Source organism: Rousettus aegyptiacus, unplaced genomic scaffold (assembly GCF_014176215.1).
Source record: "Rousettus aegyptiacus isolate mRouAeg1 unplaced genomic scaffold, mRouAeg1.p scaffold_m13_p_2, whole genome shotgun sequence".
NCBI classification, from domain to species: Eukaryota; Metazoa; Chordata; class Mammalia; order Chiroptera; family Pteropodidae; genus Rousettus; species Rousettus aegyptiacus.
This window is the reverse complement of record NW_023416295.1, coordinates 26017032-26033373: the sequence shown is the minus strand read 5'-3', so window position 1 is coordinate 26033373 and position 16342 is coordinate 26017032. Positions and strand designations below refer to the sequence as shown.

At 32.6% G+C, this 16342-nt stretch overlaps 1 protein-coding gene across 3 annotated transcripts in view; it reads left to right on the top strand.

The window, feature by feature from the left end:
* Positions 1 to 16342, top strand: part of BMPR2 (bone morphogenetic protein receptor type 2) — a 134004-nt gene that overhangs the window by 9416 nt on the left and 108246 nt on the right. The gene's annotated exons all lie outside the window — the stretch shown is intronic.

The window sequence follows — 16342 nt, the reverse complement described above, 5'->3', positions numbered from 1 at the left end:
TGTTATGGCATACGTGAAATAAAATGATTTTTATCAATGTACTAGTCCTAAATAAACTAGTAGGAATATTTTGGGAATTTCTGTTGTGCTCTTGTAGATATGATTCGGATACGATTTAGCATGTGGTAATCCTAGTTTAATAAACCATGAATTGGTTTTCTACATTTTGGTTTCTTGTTTCACAGTTGTAGTAGTTGACAGGATTAGGCAATTGTGATTTTTTTTCTCAAAAAAAAAAAAAGGTTTAAGACATCTAAGGAATAGCTCTTTTATAGAATCCTTACAACACAGTTTTGTAGAGTATTTTTGATCAGATGTCAGTTGCTAAAAAATGAGAAATTTTCTATCCTTTAAATTTTGATAATTACATTAATTTTTCCTGTGCCTACCCTAGCTTTTGTAAATTCATTTTTGAATTACTTTACTGATAGTTTGCTGGGTGTTGCTCTTTCCTTTTTGCATTTTTATGTTTATATTACAATAAAACATGCAGGATGTTTTTTGAGTAGTGCATCTGATGGACCCAGAAAGGAATTTCATTAACTAAAGAATTATAGGGTGTTACCAAGGAATTTCACAGTCTATCAGTGAGGAATAATATCATCTTGAAAGATGTGATAATTTTGCATCCTTTCATATTTAGCACTGTAGTAGCACAATAAATTATGCTTCTGAGGATGCAAATATGACCTATGTGGAAGTAAGAAAAATAAATCTTATTTGTTCCAGTTGGGACATCTAAATGAGCTGAAGGGTCATCCATAAACTTCTCTAAAGAAATTTCCTTTTTTGAGGTAGTTGTCAGAGTGGGGTCTTTGTGGCGACTATGTAATTTCTGTAGTGCTACTTTTTAAGGACCCACTCTTCCTTTCCTCTCTTTCTTGCTCCCTTCCTGCCTATCAAGCAACCTGTATAAGATAAGGTGAAGAAACATAGTGAGTCTTTTTAGTCAGCTGTGGTTATATGTGAATATAACAAAAGAAAGATATAGATATGTACAAAGATGTAGTACATATAGAAAATATGGCAAATAAAAGCTATAGTAAACTTTATATGTTAATATTGCTGGCCAAGCAAGTAAAAGTCCAATGGTAGTATTTAAAAATGTTTGTTACAAAGAGGCAAATGATAGCGAAAGGAGCTTTATCAATACTTATTTGGATATGTCAATTTTCTTAACATGAAAACTTTTAAATAACTTTTTCATATATAACTTTTAGAATATTTTTTAACTTAGGAACCTCAACCAGTTTACAGCCCTTTCTTTTACATTCTTGATTGAATTTCCCTTAGTCTTTAATACATACTTCTCTTCCATTGAATTTTAGAGGAATTTAACACAGTGTTTCTCATTCAGTAATTATCTATAGAAGTGTTATCTGTTTTTTATCTAGGCATTTTATTTCCCCATATTTATAAACTTTTTGAAGGAAAGTGGGTTTTGTGTACCCTCTTAGCAGAGATCAAGGGATATGCCATATTCCAGTGGTTCTCAAATTTTAAGATGCATCAGAGTCATTTGGAGGGCTTGTTGAAACACAGGTTTGCTGGGCCTCACTTCTTGAATTTCTCTGATTCTGAAGGTCTTAGGGTGGGGCTTGAAAACTGCATTTCTAACAAGTTTCTAGGAGTTTCTAATAGTACCAGTTTGAATTGTATACTTTGAGACCACAGTCATAATAAATGTCTTTTGAATGATATTTGTTGAACCAACACATATTTGTCATGAATGCTATTCTTGGAAACATCTTCCATAACTGTGGGGGTTTTATGAAGGTCTTTGAAAGGTACTGATTTATTTGTTGTTGGCCAGTAGTTCAAAAAGCGTTATTCTAATGTACTTTAAAGTTTGAGAACCAGTGATGTATACAGTTAGTTTAGAGCCTCTAGTCTTAATGAGAGATTTATATCAGAATCATCTGGGGGACTTTTTCAATATAGATATGCCTGACCTGGCTCCAACCCTAAAGAATGAAATGATTTATTAGGTCCTGTGGGGTTGTGATATGTGAATATTAGAAGACTGCTCAGGTGATACTAATAGGTAACTCCTGTTGGAACCACTGGTTTAGTGCTTGTGAAATATGCTATTTTGGGAATGCTGGAATGGATCAATAAGTAATTTGGACACTATTTGAATTCTACCATATTTCTTGGTGTGACTTACTTTTTCTTATATAAAAGACACAAAATGTGTTTGCATGTGTACAGGAGAGGAGAGAAGAGATAGAAATATTTTGGAAGAATATAATTTTTTCTTTATAGGAACTTATATAGTTAAGGTATTCCTAAATCACTATGCAAATATTACTTGAACCAGACTGACTTCTTAGTATATGCTTATCATGTTTGAACCCTACATAAAAATTAAGAAATCCATTAATATTGGTTCATTGGGCAATGGAACTTAGAAGCCGAGAGATGGGACTAAGGGAGACTTTTCAGTGCCTTATGAACCTTTTGAATTTTGGATCGTGTGACTGTATTATCCATTTAAAATTGTCATGAAATTAAAAGTTAGGAAAAATTTAAATACTTACATTTTTCTTATTTCAAAAACTGTACAGAGGAGAAAATGTAACTTTACAGTGGAGAAATCTGGGAAACTACCTCAAGTAATCAAGATTAATACAATCATTAATTAGTCATGTTGATAGTATTACTGATATGATGTGAGAGAATGACACTTCATCTCTGTGGTTTCCCTCTATAAAACTCACAGCTTTAGTCTCACTAACCAGGAGAAAAATACCAGTTTCAAAATTAAAGACATTCTACAAAATACCTGACTAGTATTCCTCAAAACTGTCAAGGACAAGGAAAGTATGAGAAACTGTTATAGCACAGAGGAGTCTAAAGAAACATGATTACTAAATACAATGTGGTGTGCTAAATGATGTCTGGGAAAAGAAAAAGGACATTAGGATAAAATTAGTGAAATACGAATAAACAATGGAGTTTGCTTAATAGTGAAGTACCAGTATTGGTTCATTAGTTGTAACAAATGTACCGTAGTAATGTAAGATGTTAATAATGGGGAAACTCAGTGAGGAGGGGCATACAGGAAATCCTCTGTACTATCTTGACATATTTTTTGTAAAGCGAAAACTACTCTAAAATACAAGTTTAAGAAAAATGTACATGCTTATTTCACAAAAATAAAGCAAACAAGAAGGAAAATGAAAAGATTCAGAATCTTACCCAAATGTAAGAACTCTTAATACTTTATTTTCTTTTAAACCCTATTCCACATACATATTTTAAAGTGATACTATATATATACTATATATACATATAAAATGATTATATACACATGTGTACACACATGTATAGGTGTAACTTTGAAACACGCTTTTCTATGGTGCTATATTATAATAAAACTACTTATTAAAATGTACATATTTTTATAGGGGCAAAAATACTTGAATATGTTTAAAACTTGTTGAATATATTCTCACTGACTCTTCATATATATTTTTCTCAGGATTTATTCTGAGTACATTTTATTTATACAAAGGGCAGTCCTTTATCTCCTTCAAATGGGTCTGTTATCCTGTTTCTTTGAAATACTATGCCATCTACTCAGTAAATTCTTTTAAAAAATTCTATAAACATTCCATAATAAGGAAATGGTAGACTTAAGTCACAATTATTCTACTATGACTAGTGCCTTTAAGAGTCTTTGTTATATTTCAAATTACATTGCAATGAGATGTTAAGAGAATTATTTCCAAAAGAACGAATGGAAAAGTTTACATACATGTCTAGAGTCTCAGTGTCCAACCCTAACTATTAACCTTGTCTTGAGAATGTTAAGAAACACTGAAAATGCAAATTGTTAAGCTATAATACCAAATTCATATAATCATTCTCACCTTAAATGTATTGACTGTGGGTTTGATGGAAGAATTATGGAACGTGCCAAGGGTATTTGCCATAGTAGTTTTAGATTGAGTTGGGTGTTAAGGGGAATAGAAGCATCATAGACGCACATATTTATTTCTGTCATTTCCATATCTATATCTGGAAGGTTAGATGCAGATGTAAGTTGACAAATTTCAGTTTGTTAAAGCCAGAAGATTTTCCTGTTTATCTTTCAAGACAGTAGTTTCTTCTTATAATCTTAGTGTCAAATATATACATGATAATATGCCTTCATTCTGTCCCAGCAAATTCAGTGCAAAATAAGATGATTTAGAGCAAAATGTGATCTATACAAATGACATAACCATGAAAGAATTTATATATAATTTGAGCAATAATCTAAACTCTCCTTTTCTATTTTTTTGTTATAGTTTTTAATTTTTTTTTAATATGTATATTTTTAGGCGAGGCAACCCTTGTAAGGACCTTGTAAGGACCTCGTCAGCTTACAATCCTTTTTATTTTTATTTTTTACACCTACGGCACCTGGTCTTCGTAGGTGATCTCCTATCCAAGTACTAACCAGGTCGGATCCTGCTTAGCTTCCGAGATCAGATGGGATTGGGCTTGTTCAGCTTCCGATATCAGATAGGATTGGGCTTGTTCAGGGTAGCATGGCCATAGACAAAACCCTCCTTTTCCTTAAATAAGAAAATAGTTGACTTTTTTTATTATTGATCTTTCTTTGCTTTTATAGATAAGAATAGTCTGTGAACAAAACTATATAATTTTAATAGGCATTTCAGGCCAACCTTTTAGGGAAAACTTTGATTTTGTAGTTTTGTTTTATTTGAAAAGTAAAGAAAAAAAATACTAATAAGCCCATCACTCCAACACTATGTTTTATTTTGGTTTATTTACTTCTAACATGTTTTAAAATGTATATATATTTTTGTGTGTGATTATATAATATTGATTAATTATATTTCAAACTTTTAACATGTCACAATAATAATATTCCATTAAGTGTGTTTATTATTTACTTAATTCCTATTAGGAGAGATTTAGCTTGTCTTATTTTTCTTTTCTTAATAAACAGTGCCATATTGAATACTTTAGTGCATATGTTTTTTGTGTTTTGATTTATTTCTGAGTTTCACTCCTCTTGACCTATTAGCAGCATGACCCAATTTGGTCAAAAACTGCTTGAAACACTTTCTTCATTTGTCTGTTAAGATAACCACACTCTTGATTTTCCTCTTACCTCTCATCTCCTTTGATAGTTCTTCCTTGTGTCCCTCACCTTAAGTGGTTTGTTGTCCCAGGACTCAGTCTTTGGACCTTTTCTTATTTGCCTGCACTTACTCCTTTGGTGATCTATCTCATCCAGTCTCATGGCTTTAAAAATAGCTTCTAGAGGCTGACAAGTTTCAAATTTATTTTCATCCCAAATCTTTTACTTTAAAATCTAGTTGTGTGGATAGCCAGCTGTGTTTTGAGCATCTCCACTTAGATATCTGATAATCATCTCGAATTTAACTGTTGAAACTGAACTCCTGACCTTCTATACAAGCCTGTTCCTCTCATAGTCTTGCCCAGCTCAGCAAATGGCAGTCCTTATTCCAGTTGTTCAGGTCCAAAATCAAAGGTATCCGTGTCTCTTTTCTTCTTCTTGTTCTTCTTCTTCTTGTTCTTCTTCTCCTCCTCCTTCTCCTCCTTCTCCTCCTCCTCCTCCTTCTCCTCCTTCTCCTCCTCCTCCTCCTCCTTCTCCTCCTCCTCCTCCCTTCTTCTTCTTCTTCCTTCCTTTCTCCTCCTCCTCCTCCTCCTCCTCCTTCTTCTTCTTCTTCTTCTCCTCCTCCTCCTCCTCCTCCCTCCTCCTCCTCCTCCCTCCTCCCTCCTCTTCCTCCTCTTCCTCCTCTTCCTCTTCTTCCTCCTCCTCTTCCTCCTCTTCCTCTTCTTCCTCCTCTTCCTCCTCTTCCTCTTCTTCCTCCTCTTCCTCCTCTTCCTCCTCCTCCCTCCTTCCTCCTCTTCCTCTTCTTCCTCCTCTTCGTCTTCTTCCTCCTCCTCCTCTTCTCCTCCTCCTCCCCTCCCCCCCATTCACATTCAGTCTGATAGCAAAAACTTTTGGCTCCATCTTCAAAATTTGTCTAGAGTCTAACTCCTTAGCACCTACACTGCTACCACATAATTTAAAAGCGACCATCTTCTTTAACTTGTAATTTTTTAGTAGTCTTTGTTTCCTCTAACACCTCTGTTTTATTAACAGTTGCATTTCTATATAGTGTCCTTGGTCACCCTTTTCAAACATAAGTCAGATGATGACATTTCTCTTCTTAAAATTCTCCAGTACCCCCATCTCACTCAGAATAAAAGTCATAATCATTTAAAATACCCTACACAATGTGGCCCCTACTACTTGTGACTGCATCTGCTGACCTCTGTCTTGCTCAATTTTTAATGTGCTTTTAACTTCAAAAGAATTAAACATTCAGAAAAACAAATGTTTTAAAATAGGTTAGATTTAAGATACTTTATATATTTGACAGTGGCTACAATTAATCTAGATATTGAGGGATAAGGGAAGAGATATAATCATAAATATAATCATAAATGCCTTACATATTTACTCTGTTATGTCATTAACCTCTAAACAGGCTTACGTTATTTTACAGATGAGTTAACTGGGTAAAAGGGAGACCTCGGATTCAGGGTCAGGCCTCTATAACTCCAAAGCAAAGCATTAATGTAATCTATACAGTGTTAGTGTGAAGGTATAAAATATTTGGAATATTTTAGACATATGAACATGTTATTGGCATTTTAATATTCATGAATAATTACCCAGTTTGAACTATGTCTTAATTATGGTCTCTTTTTTTGCTGTAAATGACAACGTACGTGTTAGGTTTTATGGGTAGTATTCGTATGTTGATGGCTAATAAAAATTTTCATCGGAGATTTAAAACTTCAGTTTAGGGAAGGAGCACAAGTTAGATCAGAAGATTGATGATGACATATTTTGTTGAGGATAAGTTTTTAATGTTTCCATCTGTTGTTAGTGTTTGGAACCCCTAGGGGCCAGTCTAGTGTGAAGAGTAACTTTTTATATTTAGTTAGTACACAAAGGGCCATATTGTGATGACAAGAAAGGCAAGATTAAAAATAGCCAAATGATGTCAAGAGATAAAATTATTCATGTTACTATTGAAACAAAGTTTTTTGTGAAAGATAACTTTTCTGGGACATTTCCTTATTTTTTCCTTTGGCTAAACCAATGTGTTAGCTTGATGAAATGTTATGAAGAAAGATGATCTATAAATTTAGTTTAGCCTTAGCACCAACCTTTCCCTTTATCCAGCTCTTATCTAGGAATTATTTTTTAAATCCATTTTCTTAGGTTTATGGGAAATTCAATTTTACTAATCCTTGTTGCTAAATCTCTCTTTTAAAAGCAAAATAGTAATCTTAGATTTGAACTAAGTCAACTTAGATTTATACACTAAGCAGCTGATAGGCCTTATATCTTATATCACCCTGTTAATGAAAATATATTAAATTCATTAACTGAAAATAGATGAAATTAAAAAAGCCATTGTGTTATAGCATGGTTTATGGAAGTGAATCAGTTGGATAGGATAGATTATTTGAAAAAAGCAGTGATTATTTCTTGTTCATGCTATATGTCCATTGAAGACTAGCAGGGGTTCTCTGCTCATTATTTAGAGATCTGGGAGGATAAAGTGCCCACCATCGTGAAAGTTGCTGGCTACTATGCCAGAGGTAAAAGAAAGTACATAGGCCTGTAGGTTTTTTTTTTTTTTTTTAATGTTTAAGTAATTTAATCCACCTGGAACTATTCTTAGTGTTGTACACATATTAATTCATAATAATAATATAAGGTAGATACAGTTATCCGCATTTACAGATGAGGTATTTTAGGCACAGAGGAATTAAGAAACTTGCCCCAGGCAACATAGCTAATAGAGCTGAGATATAGACAAAGGCAGAGCTGTAATAATAGACACAGGCAGCCCATGCTCTTAACTACTACTCTTTTCTGCTGCTTATATAGACAAGTTATCTTTTAATCACTGAAATTCCAAGTAGAGGAAGTGTCCTATTTGGGTAGTGAAAAGTATCATTTAGGGGCAGTTAATCTGAAATGCATAAAACATTCTTCTGCTAACATGTCGTAATAGATGTTTTTCTTGTCATGGTCAATAGGTGATTAATATCAACTGCTTAAAATACCTGAACATGGGAACCCAGACATTTTTAGCTTTTGTTTAGAGCCTTACCTATTATTTTAACTTAAAAATTTCTAAGACTCTGGTTTTTTGGTTTTTAAGCTTGTAAAAGTTGGGGGAGCATCAAATAAGTAAACAAAAGACTAATATCAGTGCCTGTGTATGTATATTTATTTAATGTATTCGGAATAAGTTCAAGTTAGAACTTGTTCTCTGCAGTTAGTGTATGGGCATACATAGCATTAACTGGAATACTTTTGTCATCCTAGTTGTCTATTTTAGTGGTCATCTTTCACAATCTTTCACAAGATGTGTTACGGATGTAGGAAAGAATAATGGTAGCAAAAGGTAAAGGGACAGACTTGGGAAAAGTCTGAGAGAAGAGAGAGAAAAAATAATTTACTTAATTTTTTCTTGTGTTGTCTGTTGCTCTCCACCCAAACTGTTCCAGCTTGATCTGGCCTTGTTGCTTTTGACTTTGATCTCTGTACTGGTGTAGGCTCTAAAGAGGCATAACGTTCTTTGTGTAAGCTCTTGCACACTTGTGAATTTGGATATTTTTAAACAGTTGTTTTTATATTGGAAAGTTGTGGGGCTATTATTTAAAGCAAAGAATTATATTTGAAACGAGAACTCTGAACAATTAAATAAGTGACAATATCAGACTAAAATTACTGTTTGTTGCATTTATCATTCTGTCACTTAAGTGAGCTGATTCCTGAAATCTTTTCAGTTGATTTTACTTATTTAGGTCACTAATTAGGAAATTTGTTGTTTAGAAGATGGCATCTAATGAAGGTGTTTGGCGAGATTCCTGTGAGATTCAACTTAGTAATATCATCAGTAATTACCTTGAGAATTGTGTTGGAGAAGTAGTGGATTTCTGCAGCTAATGAATATTTCATTATTATTTAAAGATCCTGTTTATAAAATATTTACCAAAAAATATGTGGCATTAACAAAATAGTACTTGAATACAGAGGACTATATTAGATGCTATTTCAAGTAATAAAGTAAAATAGCTATTGTTTAATATCAGTTACATCCCCCTTTATGAATGCCTACTGTGTGTCAAGTGTAATGCAGAGTGTTTTTACATATACTTTTCTCTAGAAACAGTAGCTGAAAGGTAGGTCTTTTTTCTATTTTAGAATTGGGAAAACAAAGATTAAGTACTTTGTCTAATGGTATATACTTTAAATAATAATTACTTATTGAATTATTTATTAAATATCTCCTTGTGACAGGCAAACTGCTAAGTTTTTAACATTTCTTATGATCCTACATCAGCTTTGCTGAAATAGATGGGCAGACCTTCATAGGTAAGGAAACTGAGGTGTACATAGGTTAAATATATCACCCAAAGCCATATACCTAGAAAATGGCAGAACTGGAGTTCAGACCAAGGTCTTCTTGATTTCTGAAAGTCCCTACTCTTAACCATATTTCATTTCAAGACATTTTCATGTATTAGGGTATTAAGTATGAATTGTGGTGCTAACATTTGACAAGACCATAAATACAATGATGCATGCTCAACTGCTGACAGGGTTAAAAAAATCCAAATTTGAAGTAAGTTATATAGAATGCTTATAGTCAGTAACAGAAAGAGATAGCAATAATTTGGGCAATGGATATGTAATTATGGTTGGACAGGCATGGAGTAGAGCTCACAGTTCTCTTGAGGTTGGGCTAATGGAATTGACCTGATTATGGAGGTATTCTTTTTTTTATTTTTACTTTTTGCCTACAACTCCTGGTATTCCTGGGTGGTCTCCCATCCAAGTACTAACCAGTTTTGACCCTGCTCAGCTTCTGAGGTCAGACAGGATTGGGCGTGTTCAGGGTGGCATGGCTGTAGACTGGAGATATTCTTTAGAAGAGCAGTCATGTGGCCAGGCCACAGTGACCCAATATGTGGTAAACAGGTGTGAGCTGACTTGCAGCTTATATTTTCTGTTTAAAATTTTTAATTTAGTCAGGTGACTTTTCCCTAATTCTCAGTTTTAAAAAAGACCTCAGACTCCAAGATGCAGTAATTATTTCTAGTCTCAAAATGATATTTCATCATGGTTTATATAGTCTGTTAGGTCACTGCATACATATACTGCTCACCAAACAACCTTAGGATTTCAGCCAAGCAGGATTCACTGAGGTGGAATTACTGAAAAAGCCATGCAATGTTGTTGAAAATTGTCTGGAGAAAAAAGTATTTGGTATATTTTATATGCAAGTTGGCTTCTAATAAGTTATCAAAAGTTTGAAATATTTTATAGAAGACTGAAATGTTTGTCAAGTTGAGAGGATTTCCTTTAAATTACCATTTTTTTTCCTGTCAGCAAGAGATATAAAACTGTTACCATACCTGTATCAGACCAAGACATCTGCATTATATACATAAAGTCTTTGAGGAGTTAATTGATACATCAAACTGATCTTATTTTCTCATAAACACTGTTACTCTGATATATACTATTTTTGACTGCTTATTGTATTGGTCTTCTTAAATCAGTATATCCTCCTATCCTCTTCCCTCAGTTATCTTTTTATTGTGGTAAAGCACACATTACATAAAATTTACCATCTTAACCATTAACAGTTCAGGTATATTAAATAAAGTTGTATAACCATCAACACCATCTGTCTCCATAACTCTTTTCATCTTGTAAAACCAAAACCAACTGAAATTACACTCTATACCCAGTAAACAATAATTCTCCTTCCTCCCTCTTCCTAACCCCTGGCAACCATCACTGTAGACTTTTTGTCTACTATTTTGACTACTCTAAGTACTTCATATAATTGGAAGCATACAGTATTTGTCTTTTTGTGACTAGCTTATTTCAGTTAGCATAATGTCCTCAGGGTTCATCTATGTTGTAGCATATGTCAGAATTTCCTTCCTTTTTAAGGTATTTTTTTTTATCTTGAAAATAATATATAAAGCCTTGAGTTCTTAGTCTTATTTGCCATTTGTGCTCCACGCATTCCAAAGAATAGTAGTAAATCTGTGTCTTCCTTCAGGAGGGTACAGAAGCTCCATTTAGGACCTTTAGGCCTGAGACATTAAATGCTTGTCCACTTGGTTCCATAACTACTAGTTAGTTGTTAAGATGCTCCCAGACAGTTTGATAAGTTTGACTTAGTATTTGTCTAGCTAAACTTTTGTGTTCAGTAAAAGCTCTTGCATCTCTAGTTCCCACTAAGCCAGTCCTTTTTACTTTACGCATAGTTGCCATTTATCCATAACTAGTGCAGAGTTTGAAATGTTGCTTGAAAGTATTCATTAAACATCCTTCACTCTCAACAGTTGTACCCTCATATGCTGTTATTCTATTTTATCCTACCATGAAATAGTTCCTCGGGTACTCTGCTGACATGGAGTCTTTCTGGATTAATGAGCCTCACTGTTAATGACAATAACATTTTTTGAAACTTTTAATTTTGAAATTATTTTAGATTTATAAAAAGTTGCAAGAATGTAGAAAGAATTCCTTTATATTTGTGAAAGAATTCCTAGCTTCCCCAACTGTTAACATTTTACCATCTTTGTGTTATCATTTTCTCTATAAGTTTATATTATCTTTTCCTGAAACATTTGAGAATAAATTGTAGACATGATACCCATTTACCCCTAAGTATATCCTAAAAAACGAAGACATTTTCTTACATCACCACCATGCGATTCTCAAAATTAGGAAAGCAACACTGATATGACACCATTTTCTAATTTAGAGACCTTCAACTATCATTAATTGTTCTAATAATGTCATTTATAGTCAAAGAAAAAGATTTTTTCTTGTCCAGGAGACTACTCCAAGATCATGCATTACATTTAGTTATGTGACAGTTCCTCAATCTTTGTCTTTTATGACCTTGACATATTTGAAGAGTCTATATCAATTATTGTGTAAACTGTCCTTTAATTTGAATTTATTTGATGTTTCCTCCTGCTTAGAGTCAGACAAGGCATTTTTAGCAGAAATATCACAGAAGTAATATTGGGTTTTTGTCAGTGCATCATATCAGGGGCACATGATGTCAATTTGCCTCTTTACTGTTGATGCTAACTTTTATCACTTGGTAAAGGTGATATCTATCAGATAAAGTTACTATTTTCCCATTGTGATTTAAAAGCAACCTGCCTGTGAAGAGATATTTGAGACTATGTGAATATCCTCTTTCTCACTGGAGTAGTATCAGCATTCACTGATGATTCTTGTCAAATGGTTATTTTTTCCCTTAATCTAATATTTCTTCTGCATTAATTGTCATTCTACCATAAGGAAGAACTTCCCTTCTTCCTCATTTATTTTTATTCATTTATTTGTTTATGTCAGTGTAGACTGGTGGGTTTTTATTTTCTTTAATGGATTTAGTTATGCATTTCTTAAGTGAAGGAGATCTGCTCTTACGTTCTTATTAAATGTGTGGGATGTTTACTTAACTCTGTTAAGCCTCTGGTTCCTAAGGTGTTATAATGATTAAATACAATTAAAGATCTGAAAATGCTAGTTGAATATTAGTATTAGTATTACAATCGCTTATAAAATTTCGACACTTAAAATAGCATTAAAAATATTGATATAAAGTTACTTATAGTATGAATATTCATACTTTTTTCTGAAGAAATATTAGTAGATTTAATTACTGGGAGCTTCCTCAGATTCTGCATATGATACTTTCTTAATGTCCGGAGTATCAGAATTTAAAACATATTTGGTTAAAAGGGTTTCATATAAAGGTTTGAGGACCTGTAGTACTATATACATGTCCAATTTATTTTTAACTATGTTTCGAAATTACAGACTATCACTACATAGTTGATAAAATTGACTGCCGATAGTTATAATACTATTAACCATGACTGTCACACAATTAGAATAGTTCTGTCAGCAGTTGCTTAAAGAGCAAAGAAGCAATAGAAACCCCAGCACTTTCTTTGCTATCACATAGTTCTTATGCTATTTTAAATACAATTAGGGAGATCAAGTTCCTTGTGATTTTTTTCACTCTGTTACTGCTGTGCCTACTGCTCTTTTTTTTTTTTTCTCCTACTGCTCTTCTTAGTGTATGGTCTTTCTACTCTGTGCCTATTTAGGCAGGTTGAAAGGATAATTTAATGCAGTTATAGAATATAGAATATTGTGCCTGTGATCAGCTGCCTCATGGCTTTAGTTAATGTTTACTGTATGTGACTGCAGAATTAGATTCAAATTGAATGATACAAAGACAGATTGTAGCTATGCCTGATTGAAGTTTTTTTTAGAGAACTAATCCAAGAAGTAGTCATACATTTTAGTGAAGTATAATAATAACAACACACATTGCTGTCTTGAGCATAATGGTTATACTAAATCTAAGGAGAAATTTTAAATTTATGTTTTTATTCCTATATGATGATTTTTATAACAAATGATGTCTATTCTCAGGTCTCAAAATAAATTAGCTAAATAATGCATAGTTTTAAAATCTTTAATTTTATTACTAAAATTTGCTTAATTTTTAATGGAACTATGACTTGTGAAACTTATTTTTGATTAGTTTTTTTGTTCTTTTATTCGTGTAAATCAATTCAAAATTTTTTATTAAATTAATTCTGCCTCCATAATTTATAATACTAATACTAAATTTTGAATTCCTAAATAATGTTTGATTTGGATAAAATAGTTTTAAATTAATAACTTAAAAAATACAGCTAGTTCAAAATAATACATTTACATGATAAAAAAATTAAAATTATATGAAAGGGCATCCAATGAAGTGAACATTTTATAACATTTTTAATATGTAGGCCAGGCAAAGGTTGGCAGCTTTCTTTCAATTAGAGGTCATTCAGCCTATCGAGTATGTAAATGTCTTTTGTTTGCCTGCCGTCCAACTCAGCATTAATGAGTGAGAGGGAACTGGTAAAGAATGCTAATGGTACCTCACATCTCATTTCCCCTTTATGTGTGTAATCTTAAAGTTGGAATGGAATGTGTGGCAATACCTAAAAGGAACGTGGTTCTAAAGGTGAATTAAAGTTTGTTTTTTTAAAAATCAGTTGTAGTTGTTTTTTGCTACAGTGGGTACAAATTTTTCTGGTAGCTAACATGAACAGTTAATAGTGTCCTCAGAACTTTGCTGAAACATTTCAAGGGAAAGGTATTTAGAAATAAGAATAGAGACAAGTGATCTTGTTTTATTAATTAATTTTGGAGGTAATCTTTTAGTAAGGCCACGTTTACTTTAAGTCATGCCGCATTTACTCCAAGTTATGCCACATTTACTTCATGCCAACTAAAATGGCTTCATCTTCTATAGAGGTTGTTAATCCATAATATATAATATGTATATTTAGTCAGTGTCTTCTTTGACATAAGTCACTAAGATGATAAATCTTCATTATGTAACATTTTAAGTTGATATAAATGAGCAATATTTTTAGAGTTTTATTTTTAAGGCTAAAAGGTGAGCCAAAAAGTTAATCTTTAACAATTTATAACACATATAGTTTACAAGAATTTATTGAAGTACCAGATTAAGGGATTATGTAGCAGTAACCAAGGAGTCTCAACATATTAATTAACCCAGCTTCTTAATAAATATAATTTAATTTTTGTTGCTGAATGATATTAAGACTACATTTTCCTTTTAGGATGGTCATCACAATGCAATAAAATGTTGGAAATCATAATGGTTGCTTAAAATCAACATGCAGCAAAAAGGATTCCTGAGTACTTTTTATAAAGAGCTCTGTTGTTAGCACAATTTTGCCTGTGGTTCCTCTCTTTTCGAAAAAAGCTGTAATGCCTAAAAGTTGCCAGGACTTCATTAAGCTAATGTTGGATTATAGCTAGACATTCACTTGGTCAAGACCCCAGCCTTCTCTGAGACGCAAGAGGAGCCAGGCGGGTAAGGGAGTGAGGTGGGGATGGGAGGTGGAATAGACTGTTTTTATACAATAACTTATGTATTTATTATGTCAAATGGGTTTAGCAGACTTGGAAATTAATTTAAATCTTTAAAGCCCTCTAAACTTCTATAGTAACATTCCTACTATTGGCTTTTCAGAATTTTTCAGTTAATAAGAAACAATATTTATAGAAAGATTTACATTTTTTTTTGTATAGTTTTGAACAAAATAATACTCATTTTTTAAATTTAAATTAGAAATCTGATTAGAAATGATAGCTTTAGCGAGTTAATGTTTGGCTTATTTTAAGAAAGCAAGATTATAACACAGTAGTCTTCTTTGTTCAAATTTCTTAGATTTTATATTTTTGATTTTAAAATTTTGAGCCTACTGCTTGCTTGTTTTACTTATTCTGTATTTTGTGGATATACACTATGTAAGAGTGAGATATTAAGGGCCTTTACTTTCTGTTTTTTTGCATTTCTGTGGTACTTGAATTTCTTTTTGCCAAATTTGTTATTAGAAATACAATTGTAAAACCTAATAAAATGACATTTAAAATTATTCAGAGATAACATTTTGTCACCAGATATATGGGTTTATAAGTGAGTATTAAGTAGAGATGACCAGTGTTATGTAATAAACAAATAATTAATGAACAGCAGATATTGGCATATTCCTTTGTAGAGTTTTTAGTTCAGAGGATCAAAGATTTTTTTCTTTGAAAAATGTTTAAAAAGATATTTTTAAGAAAATAGAAGAGTATTTCACTTAAATGCATGTGTTAGAAAAACACTTGAACTTTTTGATTTTCAACATTTTTAAAAGTAGATATGAATAATTTGAGTGAAGTAGACATTGCAAAAAAAGAAGACATTTCATCAGGTGTTTGCATATGTACAGCACATTTACTTCACTAATGTTTTTTCAGTGAACCGTAAAATAGTATGTTTAAGTATGTAGATGAGTACTTGAAGTGAATTGATGTATTATTCAGTACCCTCATGATCGCTAGGCTGACTGGAAGTGGTAGCTTAGCTTGCTGCTGCTGCTCAGCATCATGAGAGAGTATCAAACTTTTTATCTCTAGTTCTGGAAAACATCAGAATTCTCAAAATTCGAAGTACGGTTTCTGTTGAATGTGTATTGCTTTCACAGCACTGGAAAGTAAAAAAAAATTGTAAATTGAAACACTGTAAGTTTTGGGAACTCTGTACATAATTTGTAGGACGTAGGATAAATGAAAATGTGTACCCCCTTGTTCAGAAAGCGGGAGAAAAGCACTGTCAAAGAATGCTAAAATATATAGCTTTTTCCTTTCTTCTGTGGTCTT